This window comes from Protomyctophum parallelum (genome assembly GCF_964188405.1).
Source record: "Protomyctophum parallelum genome assembly, chromosome: 5".
NCBI lineage: Eukaryota > Metazoa > Chordata > Actinopteri > Myctophiformes > Myctophidae > Protomyctophum > Protomyctophum parallelum.
In genome coordinates, this window is record NC_139702.1 from 22,969,250 (window position 1) to 22,984,070 (window position 14,821).

The following is a 14,821-nucleotide window of genomic DNA, read 5'->3' on the forward strand; positions in this document are numbered from 1 at the left end:
CTACTTTAATTATTTATTTCCCACCACGGAGTAACCTCGCAGAAGACTGTATCCAGCATATAGCTATCCACCTCAGAGGAAAGTCTGGTAAGGCCAGCAGTGTCGGTAGGCCAATCAGAGGCAAGCGGGGAGTTACCATGGCTATATGCTCGGACATTATGGACATAGAATAGATAGATATACGCATTTGGCGGACATTTGACCTAATTTCTTCTTTCATTGTCAATGGCAAATATTGAAACGTGTGGGGACAAGATCTTGCTGACATTTGACCTAATTTCTCCTTTCATTGTCATTGGCAAATATTGAGACGTGTGGGGTCAAAAGCTGTATATAGAAGTGGCTAGCGCCCCTTCCTTTTTGCCTAATGTTCCTCCCCAGAATATAGATGCAGGTATTTTGTAGTGTTATGTAACAGCTGAACCTACATATTTCCTAATTTAGACATGCTTGTTAGGAACATACTCCTTCCTGCCAATGCCCTTGACCAAGACTCTTTATATAATCAGAGCTGGAGCCCCAGGTGCTCATGTGGGAGGATGAACTTCCCCACAGGATCAATAAAGTTAGACAGATGTTTGCTGATAATTGTATTTTGCATTATACTGTGCAATGGTGAAAGGTACCTGTACCTACATTTACTCAAGTACTGTACTGTACAGTACAGTTTTTATTTTATTTTTTTACCTTACTTGAGTATGTCCATGTTTTTTATATTCATCATCCACTACTTCTCTGAGGCAATATTGCGGTTTTTACTCCACTACAATTATTTTAAAACCTTATCAATTTAAGTGAAAAATCAACCCAAAGGTCTCAATTCTTTTTCACTTCCAGAGATACATGAACATTGGGATTTACTGTGTGTACTACAGAGAGCCAGTGTGTTCCTTTCGCTGTCGGGGGCGGGGGGGGGGGGGGGGGGGGGGAGGGGGAGAGAAAGGATGCCCCTTCACTGACCTGCCAGCTGATATTAGCTGCTGTAGCCGAAGGTCAGAGCATTGGTGTGACTGTATAGTCACTGCATGATACCACAGTACAGTATGAGCTTTTGCAATATTGCTTTTGACATGTGACTTTTTGCAAACCAGTTGCACACCCACATACTTGGCATGTAGCGATTAATTTCCTCATCAACATGCATGAGTGGATCTGTTATTAATTGCCTTTCTGTTTGTGTTTCCCATGTTTTAGTATCTTACAATTATTTAGTTTTGTTTTGCTGATAGTCTTCTATGATGCAGAATAAACATGTTAAGTCCCACTCGGGCATTGTGCTGTTGTTTAATGATCATTTTTGATCAAGACAGTTCTGCCATGCAACCCTCCTGTATTTCTAATTTAAGTTAGGCCTACTCCTCTTGCTATTTCCTCATCATCATAAGCTTTGTTTAAACTCAGACTGAGTACATTTTAGGGCCAGGCCCTCATTTTCAATGTAGCAGAGATACAGAAAACAATACTCAACAGGTAGAGTCAATTATACATTCATATACTATACAGCAATAAAATACAGAAGACAGAAACTACTCAAAGTAAAATAATCTAAAGAAATAAAACGGATGTCCCTGTCCCCACCTTTTGTCAATTTGATCTTTTATTTTGGTTTAAAGATAATGCTGTGCAAACACAATTCTTCAAAGCCATGCAGGTCTCACGTTAATTTAACAGCATTAAGAGTTGAAAGTTTCAATAGCCTATATAGGCCTTTGGCACAACACAGGCACTACAACTAAAGAAAATCCTATTAAACCTGATTTCTAGCATTCAACGAATGAGGATATTTTAATTATCACATGTCAAATCTTACTTCAAGTGCCATTGCAGTTCTCTGGAGTTAAACATCCTTGTAATTGTATCCTATTTCACATACTGTATTTCCCCATACTTCAAAATAGAAGTGTACAGCAATCAACAGATCAATAGATAAGCATGCAATCCTAAACTATACATGAACTCTGGACAAGGAGAATGATTTCAGGACACTGTACGGTGTTGCCCTTTCACACATTATAATAATAAACTATTTGTATAGCACATGCATGACATCAAATTAAATCAAACCATGATGAGGATGATGATTATGGTAATTAATTTATAGGGATCCTGGTGGATCTCTATGGTGTCACGGGGGTGGGTGGGGTATGATGTTAGTTCTCGTAAATTGGTTGTGAATCTTCTTGACGATTGTATTAAATTGTTTGGATTGTTTATTGTAACCACTTTGAGGATTTTTTATTTTGTTGTTCGTAGGATAGGCATTTATAAGCTTTCATCTTCAGCCTATTCCTTTTGATCACCTCCAGTTCCTTTTTTGTTATTGTAACCGTGTGTTAACAAATAAGTTGAATTGTTACTGTGAAGATGATCAAATAAACTAAACTAAACATTAAAAGCGATAAGATCAAAAACATGACTAAGAACAAATTAAAACGAGGCAGGGTCAAATTTTAAACAATACAAGAAAAAAAGCAAGAACAAAACATCACTACATCACTTTACGGATTACAAACTCTAGATCTATTCAAAATTGTGTTGGGCCTATCTACATTTTCAGGGAACCACAAAGACTACCTGTCACCTATTTAGGGACACAATTGGACAAGGAACCATACAATTCAATTCAAAGGGCTTTATTGGCATGAGAAAACATACGTTTATATTGCCAAAGCAGAAAGAAACAATACAACAATACAGCAATACAATCAAAACAAAAATTATGTACATTTGAAGGTCAGAATCTTCAATAGATCAAATTCTATGTACCAAGATCAATCGATGCAGGTATAGTGCAGGAATATACACAACTAGAAAAAGTGCCCTTCCGGGCACAGGTCTCCACCAGGTTATCCACAGATCCGTGCAGTTAGAGGTAAAAACACTTTTTGGCCAGTTATAGCGCCACCTTGAGGCTGAGTTGAAATTGTTCATGTGGCATTTCGTCCACGGCCTAGTGGGAATGTGGGTGCACAATTTCACGGAAATCACGCGATGTGTTCATGATTTGCAGCATTTTGTTTGAAACTGAGCACTCCTGTGAACTTTGGAAGCCAATCTTAACCAATCAGGATGGAGTCTGATAAATCTGAAAGACCCGTTTCGTTGAATGGCTCTAGAGAGACTGTGTACCAATTTGCGTGATGTTTGGACAAAATCTGTAGGTGTACTGTGCAAAAACTTGTTTTGCACAAAGCGGCCTCCTGGTGGCGCTATAACAGGCCGTTCTGGAAAGTTTGGGGCAGAGGTTCATGGTTGGCATCCAGGGAGTGTGTGTGCAAAATATGGCATCGAAAAACTTGTTTTGCACAAAGCGGCCTCCTGGTGGCGCTATAACAGGCCGTTCTGGAAAGTTTGGGGCAGAGGTTCATGGTTGGCATCCAGGGAGTGTGTGTGCAAAATATGGCATCGAAAAACTTGTTTTGCACAAAGCGGCCTCCTGGTGGCGCTATAACAGGCCGTTCTGGAAAGTTTGGGGCAGAGGTTCATGGTTGGCATCCAGGGAGTGTGTGTGCAAAATATGGCATCGACCGGGTTAACGGTGGCCGAGATTAGCTGTTCACGGACACACGGACACACACACACACACACACACACACGGACGGACGGAGTGCAAAACATACTCTCCCCACATGCCTTCGGCCTGGTGGAGACAATGATTAGTCTTTAGGGTGGTTGTGTTCCATTTGATATCCTTCTCCTATCACAGCAACTCACAAATCTTGCTGCTGTGTTTGCACATTGTTGTACTTCGCCCAGCAGATATGGGAGTGTTTTGTCATTGGTCATGTTTTCAAAATCTCCGTGTGTGGTTGTAATCTGTGGGAAGTATGTGTCTCTGATGTCTTGGTACAATGGACAGATGGTTAGGAAGTGTAGCCATACAGACTCTACCTATTGAAATAATATTTCAATAGGTAGAGTCTGTATGGCTTTAGTATATATTATATACTAAATCTACATTTACATGTAGCACTGACACAACAGGAGATTGTCTGTTCTTACATGTAGATGGTCTGTTTGATTAGGTGCTCGGGAGGTGTCTCCCAGCTGGGACTGTGTTTTGGATTCATTTCCTTGACATGGCCCCACCAATATATATGGGTGAAAGAGGCTTAAAGGCATAGTTCTGAATTTTTGAACTTAAGCTGTAAATATAGTGGTTGCAACTGTATTAATTGATTGCCCGAGTCCCTTGGTGAGAGTTCTGCTCTGGTTTTGGTGAAATATTAAGTACACAAAACTACCATCATTTGTATTGTTGACCTATTTCTAAAATATTAGTGCAACTTTCGTTCATTTTTCACACAGAACTTTTTTGTGTCCATTCACCAGTGAACCGAACCAACAAAAGAACGTCGGAAACAAATGAAAACGGGAGCTACAAGAACTTGTTGCACCTGGCACCATGACAGTCATTCTTGTTTACCCCCTTTGTCTCCCCAATTTAGTTGTTATGACAATTAATTCCTTCCCACACACACTTCTGTGTTCACTGCTGTTGTATCCTACTGACTCACCTGCCAGTGAGTCAGTACATGTGCAAAACTACCGTTCTGCACATTCTCATAAAATCTGGTGGTTATATGCCAGTACTGCAAAAAGGGCCAGACCACCATAATAATAATAAAACAGAGTTCCTATGCACTTTGTGCTTCACCCCTAATGAAAATACATCTACAGGGAAACGATGTAATGTGAATGGAAGAGTAGACACTCATGACAGCATTATTTAGGTCATGCTTTGGTCTTTAAACCTGCCATTTATTTTTCCTACTTTTTTTCCAAAGTAGGAACCACTTGTGTGTTTACGGTTTCCTCCTTTCCTGTAAGTTTATAATAGATCAAACATCCTTCCTACCATTTGAGCCAGACATGAAGCACTTATGCTGCTGTAATCGTTAACATATTGTAAATTACAATGTCATTCTTATATTGCTGGCCACGATCATTATGTCACCGATGATGATGATGATGCATATCACCGTACATTGCTGAACTCATTCTCCATGCACTGCTGTCTTTGCAAAGTCAGTGTTATCAGGTGCCTGTAGATAATACATTTTGTTACCAATGACTGAGACAAGGATTATGAATGGAGCCTTTGAATGTATTTTGTTTCGAAATATTATCAGACATTTTTATACTTTATATTATATATTACAGTTGAAGCTCAACTATGCAAATGTTCTGGTCTGGTGGCTGTCTTATTAGAGAGAGCTCTAACAAGCACAAAGAGTTCTGCACTTGTATGGCATGAATTTTAAAGGGATCAATTAACGGGATCAATTATCTTGAATAGTCCCCTGTTAATATTTTATTATGATTATGTGTAATCCAGTCTTGGGTGGTCAAACTTTGAAAGAGAAAAGAAAAGCAAACACTTTCTGCATAAGTTACAGCATCTCATCATATTATGTGTGTCTGGATCATGGGGCATTTACTGTGTACTATGTGAAGTAAAGACAGGCTAATGACGGTACATACTGTAGTAAGCAGGAACTGGGGGTGGCAATGAAGGACCGGGAAGTCTGGCGTGGTATTGTGAAATCCATGATCTCGACCACGGTCGAAAAATGATGATGATGATGATGACATATTGTAGTCAATTCAACTCCCTGTAGGGAAAATTAATTGTTTAAACATTTCTAAAACAGTTGAGATATGGGGATCAGAGAAGTCATGTTGAGGGGCTCATATGACATTATAGACTGGCACCGGCACCACTATGTGTAAAAAGATGAGAGGAGACAAGCCACCACTTTATCAGAGTAAACAGGCATACTCCCCTCTGTCTTGATAATATATTCTCTGACCCAATGGATTGCAGGTGTCTCTCTGGGCATAATAACAAGCAACAATTAACAAGCAATGAACTCTCCCGCACCAGCAAATTTTAAACAAACCAGAGGAAATCCACAAAGCAGTGAATTATGCATGTTGATGGGATGTAAACTGCAGGGGGAGAATAAAGAAATGGCTGGTATTATGTTATGTTAATGTGGGATCTTGTGAATGTGGATGCATTGCCACGTGCTTGTGTGATAAGCAGATGCAGATTGTGTTGAAGGATTGAGTTCAGAGGACTGGTGGAGGAGTCCGTGATTGTGTCTTTTTATGGAGTGGTTCTGCAGGAGTATAACCATCTATAGAAGGGTCTGTCTGTGTCTGGACTCTGGAGGTAATCTCGCGAACCACTGGACTGATTTGCACCACATTGTGCTCACGTACAGTAGGCCACAGCAGAAGTACATTCACATTTTTTTTCATATGTTCTATACTTACTTTTAAAATTGTAAATCGTTTCAATGGGGCTCTGGTCGGGTGGTACAAGTTTGAGTCATGTCATATTGTATTTCATAGACTGACGTCACAGGCTGGCCACATGAAGAGCGAGAGCCATGCCATGCCTCTCGCTTGTGAACTTCTGACAAAATCACCTCTAAATTAACAGGCCACTATAGTGCAAGTGCAAATGTAATGATAATGTAGTGATATAATGAGATGTAATGATAAATAAAGATAAGTGTAATGTGCATGCTTTATCTAACAAGGTCTATTCATTTGTGTGTATGACAGATTTTGTGACTGAGTAGAAATTCTAAGCTTAAGAGGGAGATTGCGAGAGAGAGCTTGCAGACGTGTGAGTCAGCAGCATTCATTTGGCCTGTCATTCTGCATTCAGCCTTGTGATCAGTTGATGTGTCCCATTAGTGTCAAAGCTCTGTTCCCACATGTGCTAGACTCTAGCAGCTAGAGGATATATACATGATTGACAAGGTGGTAACGGTGTAGGTTCCCAGTTCTATCCCAGGCTCCCCCACAGTTCATGGTGCCTAGGTGTCCTTGAGCAAGACACTGAACCCCTAATTTCTCCGGGTGAGAAGGGTTTGTACCTTGCATGGTTTCCTGAATGTAATGCACATTGTAAAGCACTTTAGATAAAGGCACTATAAGTGTACCATTTACACAGAGATGAAGCCAGAATCTTCTCAAAAGCAGGTATGTGATTTAATGCGTGCTGAGAAGGTGTGTGAAGCAATCAAATGACGCAGTGGACACATTGGCCTATTATAGCGCCACCAGGAGGCCACAACCTGACCTGCCCTGGTGGAGACCTGTGCCGATGGGCACTTTATCTAGTTACTTGCGCAAGCAGAGCGCGCAAGTAATATTTTCGCCCGGTCCGTATGCACCGTCCCAGCCAACCCACCACTTTTGATGCGTATGCAAATAAAACAGCAAATTTGTGCCTGATTTGCTGGGACCAGATTACATACATGACCATACGACCATTCTTACGTCATCATTGAGAGCTAGTCATACATATACTATATATATAATCTATAAAATAAAATAGCAAATTGTGCCTGATTTGCTGGGACCAGAGTACATGGTGTGTATATGTATGACTAGCTCTCAATGATGACGTAAGAAATATGGTCATGTATGTAATCTGGTCCCAGCAAATCAGGCACAAATTTGCTGTTTTATTTGCATACGCATCAAAAGTGGCGGGTTGGCTGGGACGGTTTTTGGCGCAAAGTAACCACAGTATACCGCTAATCAACTTACAAATTATATATATAGTATATGTATGACTAGCTCTCAATGATGACGTAAGAAATATGGTCATGTATGTAATCTGGTCCCAGCAAATCAGGCACAAATTTGCTGTTTTATTTGCATACGCATCAAAAGTGGCGGGTTGGCTGGGACGGTTTTTGGCGCAAAGTAACCACAGTATACCGCTAATCAACTTACAAATTATATATATAGTATATGTATGACTAGCTCTCAATGATGACGTAAGAAATATGGTCATGTATGTAATCTGGTCCCAGCAAATCAGGCACAATTTGCTGTTTTATTTGCATACGCATCAAAAGTGGTTCGGAGTGGTGGTGGAGTGATGCACTTTAGTGTGCGTGGGTGTGTGTGTGTGTGTCTGCTGTCTGTCTGTGCAGAAGATTATGGAAGATAAGTGCAGATTCAGATATTTTTTTAGAATCGAGAAAACACGGCTGGTATTCTAGCCTGGCTCCAGCCCCTAATACTAGGTGTTTACATGCATAAAGTAGGTAGGTAGCAAATAGTTACACCTAATAATTAGACATTTCAAACGTTCCTTCACAGAGATACTGAGATTCCACAGTTTACAGCGGTCGAAAGTACTTACGCACTCTGCTTGCGCACTAGTTGGCCATTTATGGCCTACTAGTGTGCAACAAGCAAGTATGCACTCGACAGAGTGCAGTTCTAGTTAACTATGTTATTAACTATCAAATGCTTAACAAGTTATTAATAACTAATAAACTAACAGTTTATGAATCTATTAACTAGTTATAACGGATAGTTATTCTAAGTGTTACCCATAATACATACTGTATGTATATGTCCCATAGCGTTTGTCACAGAGCAAGGATGAACAGCTGTTAATCTTTTGTTTTTTTTCTCCAGGCTCTGATGAATATGGTGTTTTGGTTATTATGGGTAGCAGCGGTGTTAACGTTAACCTGGTCTGACAGAGGACACACAGCTGGTGTCAAAGCAGAACAATTCTGTTCCAGATTTCTCACGAGAGTTGTCAAGCAGCGAGTAATGGTCCTGATGTTGTTTTTCTATAGTAGTAGCATGGAACCACAAGAGAATATCCGGTCCCTTTGTCTTCCGAAAGCTTTTAAAAGCCTTTACAAATGATCAAATTAACAGTATTCTCTTCTAAACTACAACCTTTTTCTCTCTAACCGCTATTATTCTTTATCGTATGCTGAGTAGCAAAAGTAGACAAGTAGGCATTTTCGCCTATGACATGCCCAAAATAGGGACACCAGGTTGAAAGGGGTTTATAGAAGAACGGTACACGTGAGGTTTCCTGTGTCATCACACAGATATAATATATACACACTTTTCTTTGACCCATTTATTTCCCCAGTCTGCCCAATCATACTACGCACAATTGACCCAGAAACACCAAACATGCATAATTTAAGAGTCTGCATCATGCTGCGTTGCATGTTTCATATCAATACTGCTTGACAGAGGATGAGTCACTGGACATTCACTAGACTACACATCTGTTATTGTGTCTCTGTGCTAATTATTGCAGTAATGGAGGCAGACAGACACAACAGTGTATCCTAAAGCCCATAATGGTAATCTATACCACTGTCACCACCTGGCTCAAAGGCCATAACAAATCAGAGGTGAAGAATTAGGAAGGCTCTAATTAATTTATAAACATAACATAAATGGACTGATCAAAATCAGTAATGTACGTAAGATGTCGACAAGTGCATGTGTGAGAAGGGCAGTGTGGAGATATTGAATGCTGAATAACAATGCAATAATAATAATGCTGAATAACAACACAAACCAAACATAAATCAAACATAAATATCTATTAAATATCTGAAACCCTTTACTTGTGGCAAGCCCTCAAACTTTCTTCTTTCCTGCCTTGACCCCCTCTCTCTTCTTCCCTTTCTTTGTATTTTTCTTAGAAAAATGACACGATGGGAACTATGCACACAACAAATTTCATCCAGTTTTTGAGTGGTGCAGCCACTCTAATGAACAGCAATGTGATTACCTTTGTCTGTCTGTCTAGGGTCCCTATGTCTGTCTGTTTAGACTAGTACCAACAGGTGACACTGTTGAGCTTCACACTGTGCACAGACTGTGAATGACGGGAAGCTGAGTTTTTAGCAGCCATTATGTGATTTTGTGTGTGACAGTACAGTACAGGAGTAGAGGGACCCCCACACGGTAACTGTCATTTCCCAGGGAGGAGAGCTTGTACAGTACAGCACCTTTCAGTTCAGACGGGTCTGTAAAAAACATTTTTACTTGTAAAACTGATGTGGCATTAAAGCTGATTCTGAACATGCCGATGCAGTATACTGTATTTATGTGGGCACTTATTTGTGCATTTGCAAGTGGCATATTGTACCGGTCCAAAATATAATGTCTGCATAGTGCTGCATATTTGTATGTCATTAAACGTTCTGATGAATTGAAAATGGAAAACCCCAATGAAAACAAGCCTTAGTGCTTTCTTGGGTTAGCAGACCTTATTCTACAAACTTAATAAAGTTTTCAATCAATCGATCAATTGGCGGTGAAGGGGGAAAACTCACCAACAATGTATTTGGCCCACCTGGGTGATGCACGACAACCATTTTATCATTTTATCAGCTTGTGGGGGAGGGAATCATTGAACCAATTACAATGGGGGATGATTAGGTGGCCAGATGGAGAGCCAGACTGGGATCCTTTTGCCAGGACACCGGGGAACCACCTACTGTACTCTTTCATTGTAATTAGTCACACGGGATCGCAGTTTGTTTTCTTTTTTTGTTTTTCCGTGGGTTGCGTGCGTTCATCTGTACATTTTTCTAAGCTTTTGTGTGTACTTGGCTAGTTGGCTGCAACAACGCTTGCCTGGTTTCCAGCCTGATTCGCTGCGTTCCATGAATTTGTTTTGTCACTTTGAAATCCCCACAATGGATAATAAACCTGAATCTTGCCATTAGAATTGGGTCTGTGGTGTGCAGTGAGCAGAGCTTCTGTAAGTCAGAGCAGCGAACCACGTCTGCAAAGCTTTAATGATTATATTGTGCACCCGAGTGAAAGAGGCAAACACTATTATCCAGGTACATAGTGTATTTCTCAAAAAGGCCACGATGTGCCAAGCACAACATGGACTTCCCCAAAATATATGTCAAGCCTTACTTAAAGGCAACAACAGTACTACATACTGTACGGTGCATTTATATAGCGCCTTTGTCCAAGGTGCTTTAGATTGGGCATTATAGGTGAATGTTCTACCATCCATACACAGATGGCAGAGGAAACCATGCAAAGCATCCAACCTGCACATCGGGAGCAATGTGTAGCAAAAACATCGTTACTGCATATTGGCTTTGTATAGGGCAGTACTACAAGAAGACTAGAAAGACTCAGCAGAGTGCATATCTTCACCCAAAGCTATTCAATTGTCAAGATATATAATTTCCATCTGAGACTGATCTTGACCTTTTGACTTTAACTGTGACCTTGACATTTGACCACCTATCCATGCATCTCCAACCACTTATCTGAAATCGGGTCGTGGGGGTAACAATTCCAACAGTGATCTCCAGAATTCCCTTTCTATTTAACCTTTTCAACCTAAAAGTGAATCAACTCTTCGGGAAAGCACAATGATCATTCTGACAAAGTGTCATAACGATCCACCCATTCGAAATCTTGTCCCTGACTTTCACTGTAACCTTGGCCTTTGAGCCTTTCGTTACATAGTTTGTCATCTCTTCAGGGCAGGTTGTTATCCTGTTATCCGTTTATCGGTTTTGACCCTGAATGTGAGCTTTGACTAATTGTTCAAATGTTTCACGGCATCGTTGACTGGTCAGTTGACTCTAGTGGCGACAAAATTGGGTCATTCATGAAATCAAAAGTTCTTAAAGCAGAAGACAGGCCGACACTGTATGTTGATGTGTTTGACCTGCGTCCTCCCACACTGCTGAGGGTTGTTGACGGGTAAGTGGTCAGTGGATGTGATCAAAGGCTGCTCGTTGCCCACGTGCTATAAGTCACATTTGGTAGTGCCGTGCTCCCTTCAAGAGCAATTCTCTTCTCTACAATGGTGCGCAGACTCCCTCTGTTTGTCTCTCTTTGTTCACCCGCACATAAAGATAGGTTGAGCTGAATAAGAGCAATTCTTGCAATTCGTGGTGGTGGAGTGATGCACTTTAGTGTGCGTGTGTGTGTGTGTGTGTGTGTGTCTGCTGTCTGTCTGTGCAGAAGATTATGGATGAGTGCAGATTCAGATATTTTTTTACAATCGAGAAAACACAGCTGGTATTCTAGCCTGGCTCCAGCCCCTGAATCACTAGCCACAGCAATATGTTCGGGAATAATGAAGTGAAACAAAATGAATATTTATGCCGAGTGTCAGGTTAGTAGTATTCTGTTATATAAATCTAAATCTATAAATCTAAAGCATGGAAATATGCACACAATTCTTTTGGGATACAAACATACTCTCTAATAAGCTCTCTGCAGTTGTGACATTTAGTAATGCATTTGAATGATCAACCTCAGTGATAGATGTGTCTGAATTGTATTGTAAGGTGGATTTTTGCTGTAGTACATTTGGAACAATTCTGTAAAGTCACTAAATATGACATTTCTCCCAACATAGTGGAGAGAGACATCCATGGAGGTATATGAAGTCAAGTTATCCACTGAAGATTCACAGTACAGTCGAACACTGTGCATACCAAGAGTTTAGAAAAGACACAGTGAATAAGCTATAGCCAGAGGCAATGTCACTAATAGTCTCAGTGGAACTGGAAGCATGCCTGCCCGTGCCCTGCACTAAATCACCAACATTATTGCATTATTGACTAATGCAACTAAACAGCTGAGCTGTTGCTGTTGCTTTTTATTTAAAATTAAAGTGCAGTTTGTGGGTAGCTCGTACATAAAAGCCCAGTGATCCTTTGTATGGCCACAGGTTGGAGCTAATCTTCCATCTTATTTGTCGTTTGTTGTGAAATAATAATTAAAAAGTCTGTGTATTACAGCCTGTATATATATATACATGACACACACACACACACACACACACACACACACACACACACACACACACACACACACACACACACACACACACACACACACACACACACGTAGTTATAGCAGTGACTGAGACAGCTGGTTGTGGCCCACATCAAGTGACCTTTTGACCAATTACAATTTACAATTTAGGCATTTAGCAGACGCTCTTAATCCAGAGCGACTTACATTAAGCAAGAACAAAAAGCATGGGAATACATCACATAAAAGCATTTATCATGAAACATGAAATTTATAAGAAAGTAACAGTGGAATATCTATATAATGAAACTATACATATATACTACTATGCTATACATATGTACTATGGCGTGCTATGACTATATACAATGCAATTATAGTGCTGTCTACATAACATGCTATAAGTCTGTATCAAATGCTATCTAAGTCTACAGAAATGCTATCTAAGGGGGTAGTGTAAGTGCTATGGGCCATGATGGGGTCTGAAAAGGTGGGTTTTCAGACTACGGCGGAAGATTGGGAGTGATGCTGCAGTTCTGACTGCAATGGGAAGTGCATTCCACAGTTTTGGAGCCAGAAGGGAGAAGAGTTTGGGACGTGTGGAGCTTTGTCCCGGCGTTTTTAGTGAGGGTACTTCCAGCTTCCCTGCGTTGGCTGATCTGAGTGCGCGGGAGGGTTTGTAGGGTTCAATCATACTTGCAAGATATGGGGGAGCCATACCTTTGGTTGCTTTGAATGCCAGCATCAGATTTTTGTATTCTGTGCGGGCAGCGACTGGGAGCCAGTGGAGGGAGCGGAGCAGGGGGGAGACATGTGAGAATTTTGGCTGGTTGAAGACCAAGCGAGCTGCGGAATTTTGGATCAGCTGGAGAGGCTTAAGTGCACATGCTGGTAGGCCAGTAAGGAGGGAGTTACAATAGTCGAGTTTTGACAAGACTGTTGTCTGGATTAGGAGCTGGGCTGATTCCTGGGTGAGGAACGGTCTAATTCGTCATATGTTATAGAGTGTGAACCTACAGGATCGAGTGACAGCTGTGATGTGAGCTTTGAACGAGAGCTGACTGTCCAGGACAACACCAAGATTCCTGGCTGTTGGGACAGTTACCAGGGCGTTGTCTACGGAAATAGTTAGCTCCCGCATAGGGCAGGACCAATGTGGCCTTCACCCCAAGTTGAGTTCGACAGGCCTGCTCTATAGGGTCTGTCCTTCCCTGCTACAGTGTTACATTATTTCTTAATGGAAAAAATGGAAAGGAAAATATGCTGCTCCTTCATCCTGATTGATGATGAGCCATCTCTCTTTTTGTCTTTCAATGTATAATAAAACATTGGATATGGAAAAAAGGTATGTATAGTATTAGTACATCGAAGTATATCTAATCCCCAGCCATGTGTCTGGACTTTTATTCAATCACGGACAAAGCTCACAAGAGCCTCGTCCAAATCCACTGTGTGCAATTTATGCACATGTTTTATTCATACAGTATAAGAGTTCTATTCATTCAAGAGTCATCCAAACAAACTACCCATGATAATCTGCGACCAGCTCTTGGTTTGCCCTCAGACATATGTTTCTCCAACTCATCTGAATAGATTTCAGTATAAGCTTATTGCTCAATAAACAAATGTCTGACTAATGCTGGATCAGACTGTTAGTGGGTCGGACCAAACGCATGCACCCGGTGTCAATTATCTAATGTAATCCTGGGCGCTACACTTCCTTCCAACCCGGGGGCGGCAGCGGACTGACCTCATGCGCCCTTCTATGCATGAGGAGTCCAAGCTGCTTCTTTTCACCTGACAGGGGGGAGTTTCCCCGGCTGAATGTAGCGCGTGGAAGGAACACGTTATTCTGACCAGTTCCTTTCCCCTCCATCAGGCGCCCTGGCTGGCCAGGGGGAGGCAGTTTAGAGACCAGGATTACTGCACGTTTTTTGTGAGGGTACCTACCCTAGGGGACACGGGGAGAACATGCTAACCCCACACAAAGGCCCTTTTGCCAACCACCCTCGGGTATGGGCACTGATGGAGGAGGGAACACGCCCCCAGCGCCCCCAGCGTCCCCAGCAGGAATTGAATCCAGGACCTTCTAGCTGTGAGGCGACAGCACTATCGACTGTGCCACCGTGCCCCTGCACCCAACCGTCTCAATGCAGGTGTGTAACCACACCACCAACAAATCTTCTGAAACCCCCCACTGAGCAATTTGAACAGCGTA